The 16,023-nt window shown below is 31.1% G+C and overlaps 1 long non-coding RNA gene across 1 annotated transcript; it reads left to right on the plus strand.

Annotated features, from left to right (window-relative positions):
• Window positions 1-214: 214 nt before the first annotated feature.
• Window positions 215-1,335, plus strand: LOC108841950 (uncharacterized). Its single transcript, XR_001948215.2, has 3 exons — window positions 215-591; window positions 664-782; window positions 1,067-1,335. It is a non-coding gene; the product is annotated as an uncharacterized LOC108841950 (long non-coding RNA).
• The last annotated feature ends 14,688 nt before the right edge of the window (window positions 1,336-16,023 follow it).

Genomic DNA, 16,023 nt, shown 5'->3' on the forward strand with positions numbered 1-16,023 from the left:
TCTATAATAATAAATTGTTTTCCATCTCAGCATTTCTATGCCCAAATCGCGACACGCGTCGAGTAGAGAACACAGCTTCTTTCTTTCCTCTCTTTTCCACTCGCGCATCTTCTATTTTTTTCTATCCTCTGATTAAAATGTGAGCAGATGTGGGCTTTCTGATCATTTTGGGCCAAATTTTTAATTTCAAGGCCCGATAGTTTTTAGGGTTGGGTCTTCAGATCTCACGTTCTCGACGTAGTCGCCTCCTTCTTCTTCCTCTCCACTGAGTTCTGTAACCTTAGTTTCAATATTATTCAATTCGATCTTCAATTCTGTCATTACGCTCCGCTCACTTCTCTTCCCTCTCTGTCATTTAATTTCAATAAGAGCAGCCTCTGTAACCGATTGAAACTTCCCCTATAAATAAGGGTTATTGGGGAAATGGAGACTTACACAGTCGAGATTTCTTGCTTATCTGCAAAACAGCCGCGAGCCCTTCGAAAATGGCATCTTCCTATGTTCTTCTCGGCAACCTGAGAGCAGGCCGTTGCTCAAACACGGCGGAGGTGCTCAATAAGAATACTAGATATACTCTTAAACCAGTCCGATGTAAGCTTCAGATGTTTATAATATTAAGTTGCAGAATTTATAATATTAACCTTTTGTTCTTTTCTCACGCAGATTGTAGAGGATGGCTATGACAATGCTGTGAGATCATAAGTGTTGATGAAAATTTAATGTACTTTTTCCAAATTCTTAAGCATATGGATCAGAGGCCCTGGTTCTTATAATGAATAAAGGTACTTCAAGTACACTCTTGATTCGGTCTTTTAGATTAGCATGTTGCATTACCCTTTCATCAAAAATAACGTAGCAAAGCTGTAACAACCTCATAGACAAGCTGATGTATATTATATTCCCAAATTGTGTTGACTATGACACCAGCTCTCACCATTTGCGTGCACAAAATATTTTAAGATTCGATTGATTGAAAAAAGAAACTGGATTTGTTTGTATGCTAAAAGTTTTGAACTTGATGTTCTGTATTCACTTTCAGAAAGATTTTTTTTTTTTCATTTTGCAGTTTGCTGTTTGATCCTCTCGGAGAAAGAAGCCGAGATTGGCAACATGAATCCGGGGAAGAGACATTTGACGCTATTTTAGACATTGTCCTGAGGCCTTGCAAGGAGGCTTAAAATGCATGGTACATGTTATATCATATCTTCATGAACACTCGCCATTTCTTTTCTCAAAACTGTATGTTCTTATGAGCTTCTCTGACTCATATTGCACAGTCAAAGTATGTTCTTCCGTCAACTGAATTACTCAGTTATATACAACCTCTATTATGTATCACGCACACTCAGGAGTCTTAGGTCATGATATAGAGTATGATTAGTTAAATCCTTGACAGACTGAACTTAAAACTCTAATATGCACTCAAAGAGGTCAGTGGTTACATTTGAAACTGTTGAACTCTGAAAGTGACTAGAAACGGAAAGCTTCTCTGTTACTTAACATCCTAAATTTAAGGTTAACCAGTCAGGAGTTTATAATATGCAGTGTAGTATATTCTTGAGTCATCTCCTCGATACAAAGATCACTATTTTTCCTTGCTTTTCACAAGAACCACCACAAATATTTTTACTATTGGTTTGTGACCGCTGTATATACAATAGTAATCTATAACAGGACATTGCCTTCGGTTATTATTTCTGGTACTGTAATTTAGTTTATGAGAAGTCATACCACTGTTGCCTCTTCCATCCCAACCTCTGTCACCATCGTCTTCATTGTCCAGGCCACTGCTTTTTAAGCAATCTTGAGATTTTTCTTGAAATTGCATGAATAAATGGTGCAGTCATATCACATATGTATTTCTCTTACTGCGTTCTTAAACGCCTACAATAGAGAAAAGATAAACAAAATGGTGATTTCTTTTCCCCATAAACTTTTATAGAAAGAAGACATATGTCTTGATATGTTGAAGATAAGCCAGTGCAAGTTTGCTAAGGTCAAAAGACAACGTTCTGGTGAAACAGAGGATCTCATGAATTCAATGATTCTGTTGGATAATAGGCTTAAGCACATGATCATGTTTTCATAAACAACTTAAAGAGACATTAAAGCAATCAAAGGATTTCAAGCTCAAAATAAAGTATACATGACTTACATAACATTGTTGCTTGGAACTGATCATATCATTTAAGATGTACATGACTTATAAGTATATCTTGAGCTTTGAAAAAGTTGTAAAGCTATAGCAACTAATAAATTATTAAAAATAACAAGCAACGATGATATCAGCAATTACTGAATTTGGACAAAACATATATAATAAAACTCAAACCATTTGCCTAAACGAATCCAAAAGGTTATCAAACAGAGTACAAATTTTGTAAGTTTTTTAGTTTTCTATGTCCAGAATACCAAAATCCAAACCTAGACAAAGGACTTTATATTTACTAAAGGGAAATTTGATCACATATACATTGTAGGATTTAAATGAAACATATGTACATAGCAAAGCATAGGCTATGATATTTGTGAAATATTTGTTATATTGCCCTTGAATGGGTTTTTTTTTTATTTTTTTTTTATAAATATGGTTTCCCCTTCAATTCTTAATTGGTTTCAATTTCTGTAAAAACAATTGTACAATTTTGTTGTTTATATGATAAAAACAAGTCTTTTTTTTCTACACATAATATGTTTTAAAAATTTCAAAACAAACATATATTTTATAATATTTCATAATCGCAATTTTGAATCCATACTATTTTAAATTACTGTATAGTATGATAATTTTTTTTTCTCTTCTTTTGTAATTTATATATCCTTCTCTGCCTCTTGATTCTTCTTACTCACTACTTGATCAAGTACACTGTTTTGTTCTCCAACACTGTCGCCACTCATCATCTCTCTCTCTAAGAAAATTTTAGAGAATTTCATATATACAAAGTTTGTGGGAGTGTCGAGTATTCCATACCATAATATGTATAGTATAGTTACGAAATGGATAAAAGTTTGGGTTTAGGATTTAGGGTTTAGGATTAGGGTTTGGGTTTAAAGTATATGGTTTGGATATATGGTTTGGGTTTAGAGTTTGGGTTTAGGGTATATAGTTTGGGTTTAGGGTTCAGAGTTTGGGTTTATGGTTTATGGTTTGAGTTTAGGGTATATGATTTGGGTTTAGGGTTTGGGTTTAGGGTTTAGGATTTGGGACTAGGGTATATGGTTTGGGTTTAGGGTTTAGTATTTGGGTATATGGTTTGGGTTTAGGGTTTAGGTTTAGGGTATATGGTTTGGGTTTAGGGTTTAGTGTATATGGTTTGAGTTTCGGTTTTGGGTTTAAGGTATATAGTTTAGGTTTAGGGTATAGTGTACTCTCTACAAACCTTTCATCTTTTTCAACCTTTTTATTTTCTTCGTCCTTTTCATAATGGTTGGTATTATAAAATAATTGTTCTGTACTATATATTAGACAAATATTGTATAGTATGATATCTAGTGTTGTGTTAATTATCTTTTACTCGCGGGAAAAAAAAGCGTTGTCTACTTTTGTATCAAATTGACACCGCTTTTCATGCATGGCTATATTCTTCATATATGGTGCTGCTATGAATATGAAGCAAATTGACCATTTACTAAACCCCTTTTCTTTTAGAATAAAAAAATCAGACCACCCGAAATTTGAAAATAATAAATAATACAATTGTCTTACAAACAAATAATTGTTTGAAATGAATTTCACCAAAAAGTCACGTGCTCGTCACTTCTTCATAAAATAAATCAAAACCATCATATAAAAGTCACGTGCTCGTCACCTTTTTTGTATATTGGACCTAATTTCCCTACTGTTTAAAGTAAACATCAAAGCTTTGCTCAAAAAAAAAAGGTAAACATCAAAGGTAACCGTCATTTCAGCACCACAAAATCCGAGTCAAGTACTCACTTCTAATATCAACATCAAACACACACCAAGCATTTGATTACATAATTAACACACATACCCCGCATGTATGATTCCTATTAAAAAAAAGTTAATGATCTTTTCAACTTGAACCAACAATGTTTAATAAAATTTACAATATAATTTATAATTAAAAAGATTACATTTATTATTTTCAATATAAAATAAAATTTCAAACGTTTTATAAATTAATATATCTTTTATATAAAATATAAAATAGTTTTAATGTAAACTCACCCGTCCGTAAGGCGGACCAACCCCTAGTATCTAAATAAATTAATAATGATAACAAAAATACATATCAAAAACTAGGCCTGGACATAAAATTCGGAACCCGAAATCCGAACCGAACCCGATCCGAAAAACCCGACCCTTTATCCGATCCGAAATGTAAAAATACCTGAACGGATTTTGTAGGGTGGTATAAAAAATATCCGAATCTAAAGTGTTATTAACCGAACCCGAACGAGTAACCCGAAAAACCCGAAACTAATACTCAATATAAATATTTTGAAATATATATAAGTATTTCAATTATTAAATTCAATATTGATGATAATATGATATATAATAATAAATATTAAAAAATTTATAAATGTTTTAAGTACACAATTAGTTATAAATAGATACTTTATAATTTGCTCATTGAAATAAGAAGTCTACTTTTTGTAAGGTAATGTATATTGTTTACAAATGATGTTTGTTTTCATGCTTGATCTAACATTTTATTATTAATTATTTTTATCAATTTTATGTTTGATAGATTAATTTTTATTTGATTTAGGTATTTTTCTTTATGTTTTTCTTTAAGTTTTTGTATTTTACTTTAGTTATACTCGAACCAAACCGATATAACCCGAATTCGAACGATATATGGTTACTTTATGAGTTTCAGGAAGCAATACAATTTTTAACCGAATCCGAAGTGTTATTATCCGAACCAGACCCGTACTAATAAAAGTATGGGACCTAAAAGCGTAAAACCGAAAACCTGAAAATCCAAAAAACCCGATCCGAACGCCAACGGATACCCGAACACCCAAGCCTATCAAAAACGTTAGAAAGTAAATTCTTAATTTGAGACATATGATACTTATTCTCATAGATTTCTCATAGATTTCTTAATTTGAAAACAGTTCCCACAAATACTTATTCTCATAGATTTCTCGGTAAAGTTTATCAGAATAATGTCAGAATTTACTGACATAGGACCATTCTCGGTATTTAGTTGAGGCATCTTCAGAAAAATGACAGTAATAAATTAATTTATATTTGTCGTTGTTATATCTTTTTTTTTGATGAAATTTCAAATTTATTCATCCTTTAAGGGAGCTGACATTTACAAAAGAATAGTAAGAGTAACTTTGACTACTAAGCTATGCTAGCCTATGCATATTTGAAGAAAATGAAAATAAAAAAAGATTCGTGACTAAACAGTGTGGAAAAACCACCGACGCATTAATCCTTCAAGCTTGTGGCCAGCTCTGTATTTGAGTGAGGTGATGCGATTTCGCATAGCTTTATCTATTATTTTGCACATAGCTTCTGCAGTCATCCAACTAGTATGATGCCTCCTCGCATTACGTTCTCACCATAGATGATAAAACGTTGTTTGAAAGAGCATTTTGATAAGAATATCATCCATATTGAACCCCCTCGAGTCTCCTCCATATAATCTGTTGTCGTCGTTATATCTTACCAATGAATTTACAGAGCAATGGTGGTGGTCGGAAGTTTCAGAGTAATGTCATTATATTGCATAAAAACAAGAACTTATAAGTTATAAAGATACAAGCAGCATAAAAATAATTTTTAAGTATGTGGATGCCCGTACAGTTTTAAATGTACTAGAGATTTTACCGCACTATGCTCGGTTTGTTTGTCTAAAAATATTCTACAACATTAATGTTAAATATACTTAAATTATATATTTCAAAAAAAATTGTTTTTTAAATATTATGTCATTTATTTGTTTTGAAACATTATATTTTTTTGTTTGAAATATCATTAATTTATTTTAACATATCAAATGTTTCTATTAATCTTATAGTAATCATGTTTAAATCTTTCTTAAAATCTAAAATACTCTAAATTTAACAAAAATGTTTTCTATTGTCTTATGGATATCATATATATTTTTTTATAGATCATCTGATTGATTTTAAGATTATTTTATGAAGTAAAATAATTTTGAATACTAAAATCTGTAAATTTTCATGCTAATTAAACGATTCAGTAATTCTTTAAGTTTTGAAGCCATAATTTATTTTCAATATTGATTCTTTTGGTATTTATTATTTTGTAAATAGTTATTTGTTATATAGATGTGAAATCTGTAGTAGATTTCAGTATGAACAATTTAATTATTAGTTATATATATTAGTCATCGGGTTGGGTTCAGATATACATGTTTGGGTATCGGGTAAAATGTCCATCCCTATTCGAAATTTGTTTTGATTACGTTTAATTTTTAAAACGTATTTTGAAGAAAAAAAAGAGAGACAACATGATTAATAAATGTGTCAGACTAAAAAGGAAATCATGACATCAATAGCATGACTAAAGTGAGATACTTTGATGCTCAAATCTTTTGGTTATTTTGGAAATACAAGAGCTAAGATACAAAGGCTCATACATATTTTTCCTTTCTATAAATAAGGCCAAAAACAAGACTCTTCAATGATATTTTATTAATCATTTTCTCTAACACAAATCAAATTGAAAATCAGAAACTATGGCAAAGGTGGAAGGAGAAATGAATGCTGTGAACCATGACGGCATAGAGGATTCAGCGCCTGCAAAGTTGGAAGGAGAACTGAATGCTGTGAACCATGAGGGCATAGAGGATTTGGCCGCTGCGAAGTTGGAAGGAGAACTGAATGCTGTGAACCATGAGGGCATAGAGGATTCGGCCGCTATGAAGTTTGAAGGAGAACTGAACGCTGTGAACCATGAGGGCGTAGAGGATTCGGCGGCTGTTGCGGCTAAGAAGACCAAGGGCGATACCCACGATATACCATACGAATTGGTCGACGATTTACGTGACCCATAAGACGAGTGGATCGATGATGCACCGTATGTTGATGTTAACGAGTATGAGAGTGATGAAAACGAGTATGATAGTGATGAATACGAGAGTAAGGTACACTTCAATGACTACGTGGAGTACCTTCAGAATCAACATGACGACTCCAACTAGCCAGTTCAAGTAAGTGTTCTGTCTTTCTCATGCTATGGTAGCTTTTGTTTTTTGCTTTTGATTGTATGTGATGATATGAAAATGGTAGTTCATATTATGCATGGTTCAACTAAATGTTATATGTTTACGGTGATTCACTGTCAAAATGGTTATGAGTTTAGTAGCTGGTTATGCATGGTTCACTTAATTTATTTACAATACAAATACAAAAGAACTCACTACTTACACTACAAGAAAATGTAACGGAATCTGACAAAAAAAACTCCGACATCCTTAATTCTCGGAACGCTACCGACAATTTTTCGAGATAATAGTGAGGAACTTCAAATTTTATCGGAAATTTGTAGAAAAATATTGAGGAAAAAAAGTTCTCGTCAAGTTCTTGGAAAAAATCTCGGAATATTCTCGGCAATTAAAAACAGTTCCCACAAATACTTATTCTCATAGATTTCTCGGTAAAGTTTTTCAGAATAATTCTGGAATTCACCGACATAGGACCATTCTCAGTATTTAGTTGAGGTATCATCAGAAAAATGACAGTAATAAACTAATGTATATTTGTCGTCGTTATATCATGCCGGTGAATTAACAGAGCAATGGTGGTGGTCGCAAGTTTCAGAGTAATGTCATTACATTGCATAAACACAAGAGCTTATAATTTATAAAGATACATGCGGCATAATAAATAATAATTAACTACGTGGATACCCGCGTAATTTTAAATATACTAGAGATTTTAACGCGCTACGCACGGTTTATTTGTCTAGAAATATTCTATAACATTAATGTTATATATAACTTAAACTACATATTTCAAAAAAGTATTGTTTTAAAATATTATATCATTGATTTGTTTTGAAACGTTATATTTTTTGTTTGAAATATCATTAATTTATTTTAACATATCAAATGTTTCTACTAATCTTATAGTAATCATGTTTAAATCTTTCTTAAAATCTAAAATACTCTACATTTAATAAAAAAATGTTTTCTATTATCTTATGGATATTATATATTTTCTTATAGATCATCTGATTGATTTTCAGATTATTTTATGAAGTAAAATACTATTGAATACTTAAATCTGTAAATTTTCATGCCAATTAAATGATTCAGTAATTCTTTTTAGTTTTAAAGTCATAATTTATTCTCAATATTGTTTCTTTTGGTATTTATTATTTTGTAAATATTTATTTGTTATAAAAATATGAAATCTGTAGTAGATTTCAGTATGAACGATTCATTGGGTTGGGATCAGATATACATGTTCGGGTATCAGGGAAAATGCCCATCCCTATTCAAATTTTTTTTAATTACGTTTAATTTTTAATACGTATTTTGAAGAAAAAAAGAGAGACTACATGATTAATAAATTTGTTAGACTAAAAAGGCAATCATGACATCAATAGCACGACTAAAGTGAGATACTTTGATGCTCAAATCTTTTGGTTTTTTTGAAATTACAAGAGCTAAGATACAAAGGCCCATACATCTTTGCCCTTTCAATAAATAAGGCCGAAAACAGGATTTTTCAATGATATTTTATTAATCATTCTCTCTAACACAAATCAAATTGAAAATCAGAAACTATGGCAAATGTGGAAGGAGAAAAGAACGCCGTGAATCATGAAGGCATAGAGCATTTGGCGGCTGCGAAGTTGGAAGGAGAACAGAACGCTGTGAACTATGAAGGCATAGAAGATTCGGCCGCTATGTTGTTGGAAGGAGAACTGAAAGTTGTGAACCATGAGGGCGTAGAGGATTCGGCGGCTGTTGTGGTTAAGAACAAGGGCCATACCCACGATATACCGGACGAATTGGTCGACGATTTATGTGACCCATAAGACGAGTGGATCGATGATGCATCTTATGTTGAAGTTAACGAGTATGAGAGTGATGAAAACGAGTATGACAGTGATGAATACGAGAGTAAGGTCCACTTCAATGACTACGTGGATTACCTTCAGAATCACAATAATGACTCCAACTAGCCAGTTCATGTAAGTGTTCTGTGTTTCTTATGCTATGGTAGCTTATTTTTGCTTTTGATTGTATGTGATGATCGATGAAAATGGTAGTTCATATTATGCATGGTCCAACTAAATGTTATGAGTTTACTGTGGTTCACTGTCAAAATGGTTATGAGTTTAGTAGCTTGTTATGCATGGTTCACTTAATTTATTTACAATACATATACAAAAGAACTCACTACTTATACTACAAGAAAATGTAACGGACTCAAAAACTCCGACATCCTTAGTTCTCAGAACGCTACCAACAATTGTGCGAGATAATAGTGAGGAACTTCAAATTTTATCAAAAAATTGCAGAAAAATGTCGAGGAAAAGACGTTCTCGTCAAATTCTCGGAAAAAATCTCGGCAACTAAAAACAGTTCCCACAAATACTTATTCTCATAGATTTCTCGGTAAAGTTTATCAGAATAATGTCAGAATTTACCAACATAGGACCATTCTCGGTATTTAGTTGAGGTATCATCAGAAAAATGACAGTAAAAAATTAATATATATTTGTCATCGCTATATCTTGCCGGTGAATTTACAGAAAAATGGTGGTGGTCGGAAGTTTCAGAGTAATGTCATTACATTGCATAAAAACAAGAGCTTATAAGTTATAAGGATACATGCCGCATAATAAATAATTTTTAACAACGTGGATGCCCGCACAGTTTTAAATGTACTTTGACCGCGCTACGCGCGGTTTGTTTATCTAAAAAATTCTTTAACATTAATGTTAACTATAACTTAAACTATATATTTCAAAAAAATTGTTTTTAAATATTATATCATTTATTTGTTTTGAAACATTATTTTTTATTTGAAATATCATTAATTTATTTTAAAATATCAAATGTTTCTATTAATATTATAGTAATCTTGTTTAAATCTTTCTTAAAATCTAAAATACCCTACTTTTAATAAAAAAATGTTTTCTATTATCTTATGGATATCATATATGTTCTGATAGATCATCTGATTTCTTTTCAGATTATTTTATGAAGTAAAATAATTTTGAATACTTAAATCTGTAAATTTTCATGCCAATTAAATGATTCAGTATTTCTTTAAGTGTTGAAGCCATAATTTATTTTCAATATATATATTCTTTTGGTATTTATTATTTTATAAATAGTTATTTGTTATAAAAATGTGAAATCTGTAGTAGATTTCAATATGAACTATTCAATGTTTAATTATATATATATTAGTCAACGGGTTGGATTCAGATATACATGTTTGGGTATCGGGTAAAATGCCCAGCCCTATTTCAAATTTGTTTTGATTACGTTTAATTTTTAAAACGTATTTTGACGGAAAAAAAGAGAGACTACATGATTAATAAATATTTCAGGCTAAAAAGACAATCATGACATCAATAGCATGACTAAAGTGAGATACTTTGATGCTCAAATCTTTTGGATATTTTGAAAATACAAGAGCTAAGGTACAAAGGCCCATACATCTTTTCCCTTTCTATAAATAAGGCCGAAAACAAGACTCTTCAGTGATATTTTATTAATCATTCTCTCTAACACAAACCAAATTGAAAATCAGAAACAATGGCAAATGTGGAAGGAGAAATGAACGCCGTGAACCATGATGGCATAGAGGATTCAGCGCCTGCGAAGTTGGAAGAAGAAATGAACGCTGTGAACCATGAGGGCATAGAGGATACAACCGCTATGAAGTTGGAAGGAGAACTTAACGCTGTTAACCATGAGAGCGTAGAGGATTCGGCCGCTATTAAGTTGGAAGGATAACTGAACGCTGTGAACCATGAGGGCGTAGAGGATTTAGCGGCTGTTGCGGTGAAGAAGACCAAGGGCCATACCCACGATATACCAGACGAATTGGTCGATGATTTACGTGACCCAGAAGACGAGTGGATCGATGATGCACCGTATGTTGATGTTAACGAGTATGAGAGTGATGAAAACGAGTATGACAGTGATGAATACGAGAGTAAGGTCCACTTCAATGAATACGTGGAGTACCTCCAGAATCACAATAATGACTCCAACTAGCCAGTTCATGTAAGTGTTTTGTGTTTTTTATTCGATGGTAGTTTTTATTTTTGCTTTTGATTGTATGTGATGATCGAAGAAAATGTTAGTTCATATTATGCATGGTTCAACTAAATGTTATGAGTTTACTGTGGTTCACTGTCAAAATAATTATGAGTTTAGTAGCTGGTTATGCATGGTTCACTTAATTTATTTACAATACAAATACAAAAGAACTCACTACTTACACTACAAGAAAATGTAACGGACTCCAACTACGACATCCTTAGTTCTCAGAACGCTACCAAAAATTGTGCGAGATAATAGTGAGGAACTTCAAATTTTATCGAAAATTTGCAGAAAAATGTCGAGGAAAAGACGTTCTCGTCAAGTTCTCGGAAAAATTATCGGCAATTAAAAACAGTTCCCACGAATACTTATTCTCATAGATTTCTCGGTAAAGTTTATCAGAATAATGTCGGAATTTACCGACATAGGACCATTCTCGGTATTTAGTTGAGGTATCATTAGAAAAATGATAGTATTAAATTAATATATATTTGTCGTCGTTATATCTTGCCGGTGAATTTACAGAGCAATGGTGGTGGTCGCAAGTTTCAGAGTAATGTCATTACATTGCATAAAACAAGAGCTTATAAGTTATAAAGATACACGCGGCATAATAAATAATATTTAACTATGTGGATGCCTGCGCAGTTTTAAATGTACTAGAGATTTGAACGCGCTACGCGCGGTTTGTTTGTCTAAACATATTCTATTAAATTAATGTTAAATATAACTTAAACTATATATTTAAAAAATGTTTTTAAATATTATATCATTTATTTGGTTTGATTTTGTTTGAAACTTCATTAATTTATTTTAACATATCAAATGTTTCTATTAATCTTATAGTAATCATGTTTAAATATTTCTTAAAATATAAAATACTCTACATTTAATAAAAATGTATTCTATTATCTTATGGATATCATATATTTTTTTATAGATCATCTGAATGATTTTCAGATTATATTATGAAGTAAAATAATTTTGAATACTTAAATCTGTAAATTTTCATGCCAATTAAATGATTCAGTAATTCTTTAAGTTTTGAAGCCATAATTTATTTTCAATATTGATTATTTTGGTATTATTATTTTGTAAATAGTTATTTGTTATAAAAATGTGAAATATGTAGTGGATTTCAGTCTGAAAGAAATTTGTTTTGATTATGTTTATTTTCTAAAATGTATTTTGAAGAAAAAAAAGAAAGACTATATGATTAATAAATGTTTCACACTAAAAAGGCAATCATGACATCAATAGCATGACTAAAGTGAGATACTTTGATGCTCAAATCATTTGGATATTTTGAAAATACAAGAGCTAAGATACAAAGGCCCATACATCTTTTCCCTTTCTATACATAAGGCCGAAAACAAGACTCCTCAATGATATTTTATTAATCATTCTCTCTAACACAAATCAAACTGAATATCAGAAACTATGGCAAGGTGGAAGGAGAAACGAACGCCGTGAACCATGAAGGCATAGAGGATTCGGCGCCTGCAAAGTTGGAAGGAGAACTGAATGCTGTGAACCATGAGGGCATAGAGGATTCGGCTGCTGCGAAGTTGGAAGGAGAACTGAACGCTGTGAACCATGAGGGCATAGAGGATTCGGCCGCTATGAAGTTGGAAGGAGAACTGAACGCTGTGAACCATGAGGGCGTAGAGAATCCGGCGTCTGTTGAGGCTAAGAAAACCAAGGGCCATACCCAAGATATACCTGACGAATTGGTCGACGATTTACGTGACCCAGAAGACGAGTGAAACGATGATTCACCGTATGTTGATGTTAACGAGTATGAGAATGATGAAAACGAGTATGAAAGTGATGAATACGAGAGTAAGGTCCACTTCAATGACTACTTGGAGTACCTCAAGAATCACAATGACGACTCCAACTAGGCAGTTCATGTAAGTGTTATGTGTTTCTTATGCTATGGTAGTTTTTATTTTTGCTTTTGATTGTATGTGATGATCGATGAAAATGGTAGTTCATATTATTCATGGTTCAACTAAATGTTATGAGTTTACTTTGGTTCACTGTCAAAATGGTTATGAGTTTAGTAGCTGGTTATGCATGGTTCACTTAATTTATTTACAATACAAATACAAAAGAACTCATACTTACACTACAAGAAAATGTAACGGACTCTGACAAAAAACTCCGACATCCTTAGTTCTCGGAACGCTACCGACAATTGTGCGAGATAATGGTGCGGAACTTCAAATTTTATCGGAAATTTGCAGAAAAATGTTGAGGAAAAGACGTTCTCGTCAAGTTCTCGGAAACATTCTCGGAATATTTTCGGCAATTAAAAACAGTTCCCACAAATACTTATTCTCATAGATTTCTCGGTAAATTTTATCAGAATAATGTCAGAATTTACAGACATAGGACCATTCTCTGTATTTAGTTGAGGTATCATCAGAAAAATGACAGTAATAAATTAATTTATATTTGTCGTCGTTATATCTTGCCGGTGAATTTACAGAGCAATGGTGGTGGTCGGAAGTTTCAGAGTAATGTCATTACATTTCATAAAAACAAGAGCTTATAAGTTATAAAGATACACGCGGCATAATAAATAATTTTTAACTACGTGGATGCCCGCTCAGTTTTAAATTTACTAGAGATTTTACCGATCTAAGCGCGGTTTGTTTGTCTAAAAATATTCTATAACATTAATGTTAAATATAACTTAAACTATATATTTCAAAAAAATGTTTTAAATATTATATCATATATTTGTTTTGAAACATTATATTTTTTTGTTTGAAATATCATTAATTTAATTTAACATATCAAATGTTTCTATTGATCTTATAGTAATCATGTTTAAATATTTCTTAAAATCAAAAATACTCTACATTTAATAAAAAATGTTTTCTATTATCTTATGGATATCATATATTTTCTTATAGATCATCTGATTGATTTTCAGATTATTTTATGAAGTAAAATAATTTTGAATACTTAAATCTGTAAATTTTCATGCCAGTTAAATGATTCAGTAATTCTTTAAGTTTTGAAGCCATAATTTATTTTCAATATTGATTCTTTGGTATTTATTATTTTTACATAGTTATTTGTTATAAAAATGTGAAATCTGTTGTAGATTTCAGTATGAACGATTCAATGTTTAGTTATATATATATATAATAGTCATCGGTAAATTCAAAAAAAAAGAAATTTATAAATTTATTACTTAAGAATATTGTTTGTATGTTACAGTAGAAAAACATTTCCTCTATTTTTAAGTTAAAGAAGGCTTTGGAATAGTGAGAAGTAATTTAGAATATTTTTATAGAATTGTAAAGAATTCTCAATGCATTAATTGGTGATGTTTTAACCTAAATTAGTCTTTACACAAATTCATTTAATATAACATTATAAATGAACGATGGACAAATCTAACAGTAAATTGATAGATTGAAGGTAACAATTAAAAATGTATTGCGATTTACTTAAGTGTAATCAAAAGCTCTAAACAACTTATTAAATTCATAATTTTTATCTTATAATTTTGTGATTAAAATATATTTAACCTTATTTCTATTTTATATTGACACATATGATTTTTTAGAATTTTCAACACTTTTAAAATTTAATTTGTTTCTTCGTGCAGTTAAATTTTACTATATTTTAATATTTGATTAAATATAATATGTTAATTTTCAATAAATTAACCTAGATATTTAGATAATTTCTTCTAGGTACTTTTAGTCATTTTAGACTGATTTTAACCCTTTTTATTTTGAGAAATTGATTTGAACTTTATTTTGACATAATTATTTTTGAAATTTACATTTAATACATTTATGTTAGTGAAACTTTGATGTTTAGTTTCCAAAAATTAGTCTAAATATCAAAATTTAAATTTAAGTTTAGTTTTATGTTGATTTTCATTTTGTTTAGACGATATAGATGCTCTAATTGTTTTTTAAGTTTTTCTGGAATTTTTCTTGAATCAAAGAACATGTGATGAAAGAAGATATAGTACTCAGGACGTTGCTCTGATAAACAAATGAATTAAACTATATTTCCTAGAATATCATAGACCATATACGAAAATAGTCCCAGTGTTTTCTTGGCTAAACATGTCATAATAAGTGATCATGCAAGCAATATATATGTATCATATATGCATGAACATGTCCATTAAAATTTGTGACAATTGGACATCGTAATTGTCCTATTAATGAGAGGAAGGGTGTCAAATACGTGGAATTTCTGGATTATCATGAAAATTTTTAGAAGTAACATGAATTTAAACATCATAAACCAAACTGGTATATACTAAAACAAAAAAAAAGAAAAGATAACATCTCAATTTGCAATTAGCGCTTCTGCTGAACGTCTTTGCGCATATTGAATATCTCTCAACAGGAAAGAAGCTCAACCTTTACCTCTCATAACTGTGTCTTAATTAGAAGACTGTTTTTCCTCGGTTTGCTCACCAAGAATCATTAACAAAGAAAACTAAACTAAAATAAGTTTCAGACAACAAAAGCTTGCTTTCTAATCAAAGAGGAACTACAAAATGGTCAGCCACAAATGTCCTTAGGTGTCCAACACCGCTTGTAACGCTTTCACAATCTTTAAGGCGTCCCCCTGTACAGCAATATCCTCCCATCTTTTGCAGCACAAGACATTGTTTCCTTTAGCAGCGCGAAAAAAAAAAACTTTACGTATCATTATCTAATAGCCTCAGATGAAGTATAATTTATAGCACACAACTTCAAATACCAATAAAGAGATTCATACGAAAGTATGT

This window comes from Raphanus sativus, chromosome 2, assembly GCF_000801105.2.
Source record: "Raphanus sativus cultivar WK10039 chromosome 2, ASM80110v3, whole genome shotgun sequence".
NCBI lineage: Eukaryota > Viridiplantae > Streptophyta > Magnoliopsida > Brassicales > Brassicaceae > Raphanus > Raphanus sativus.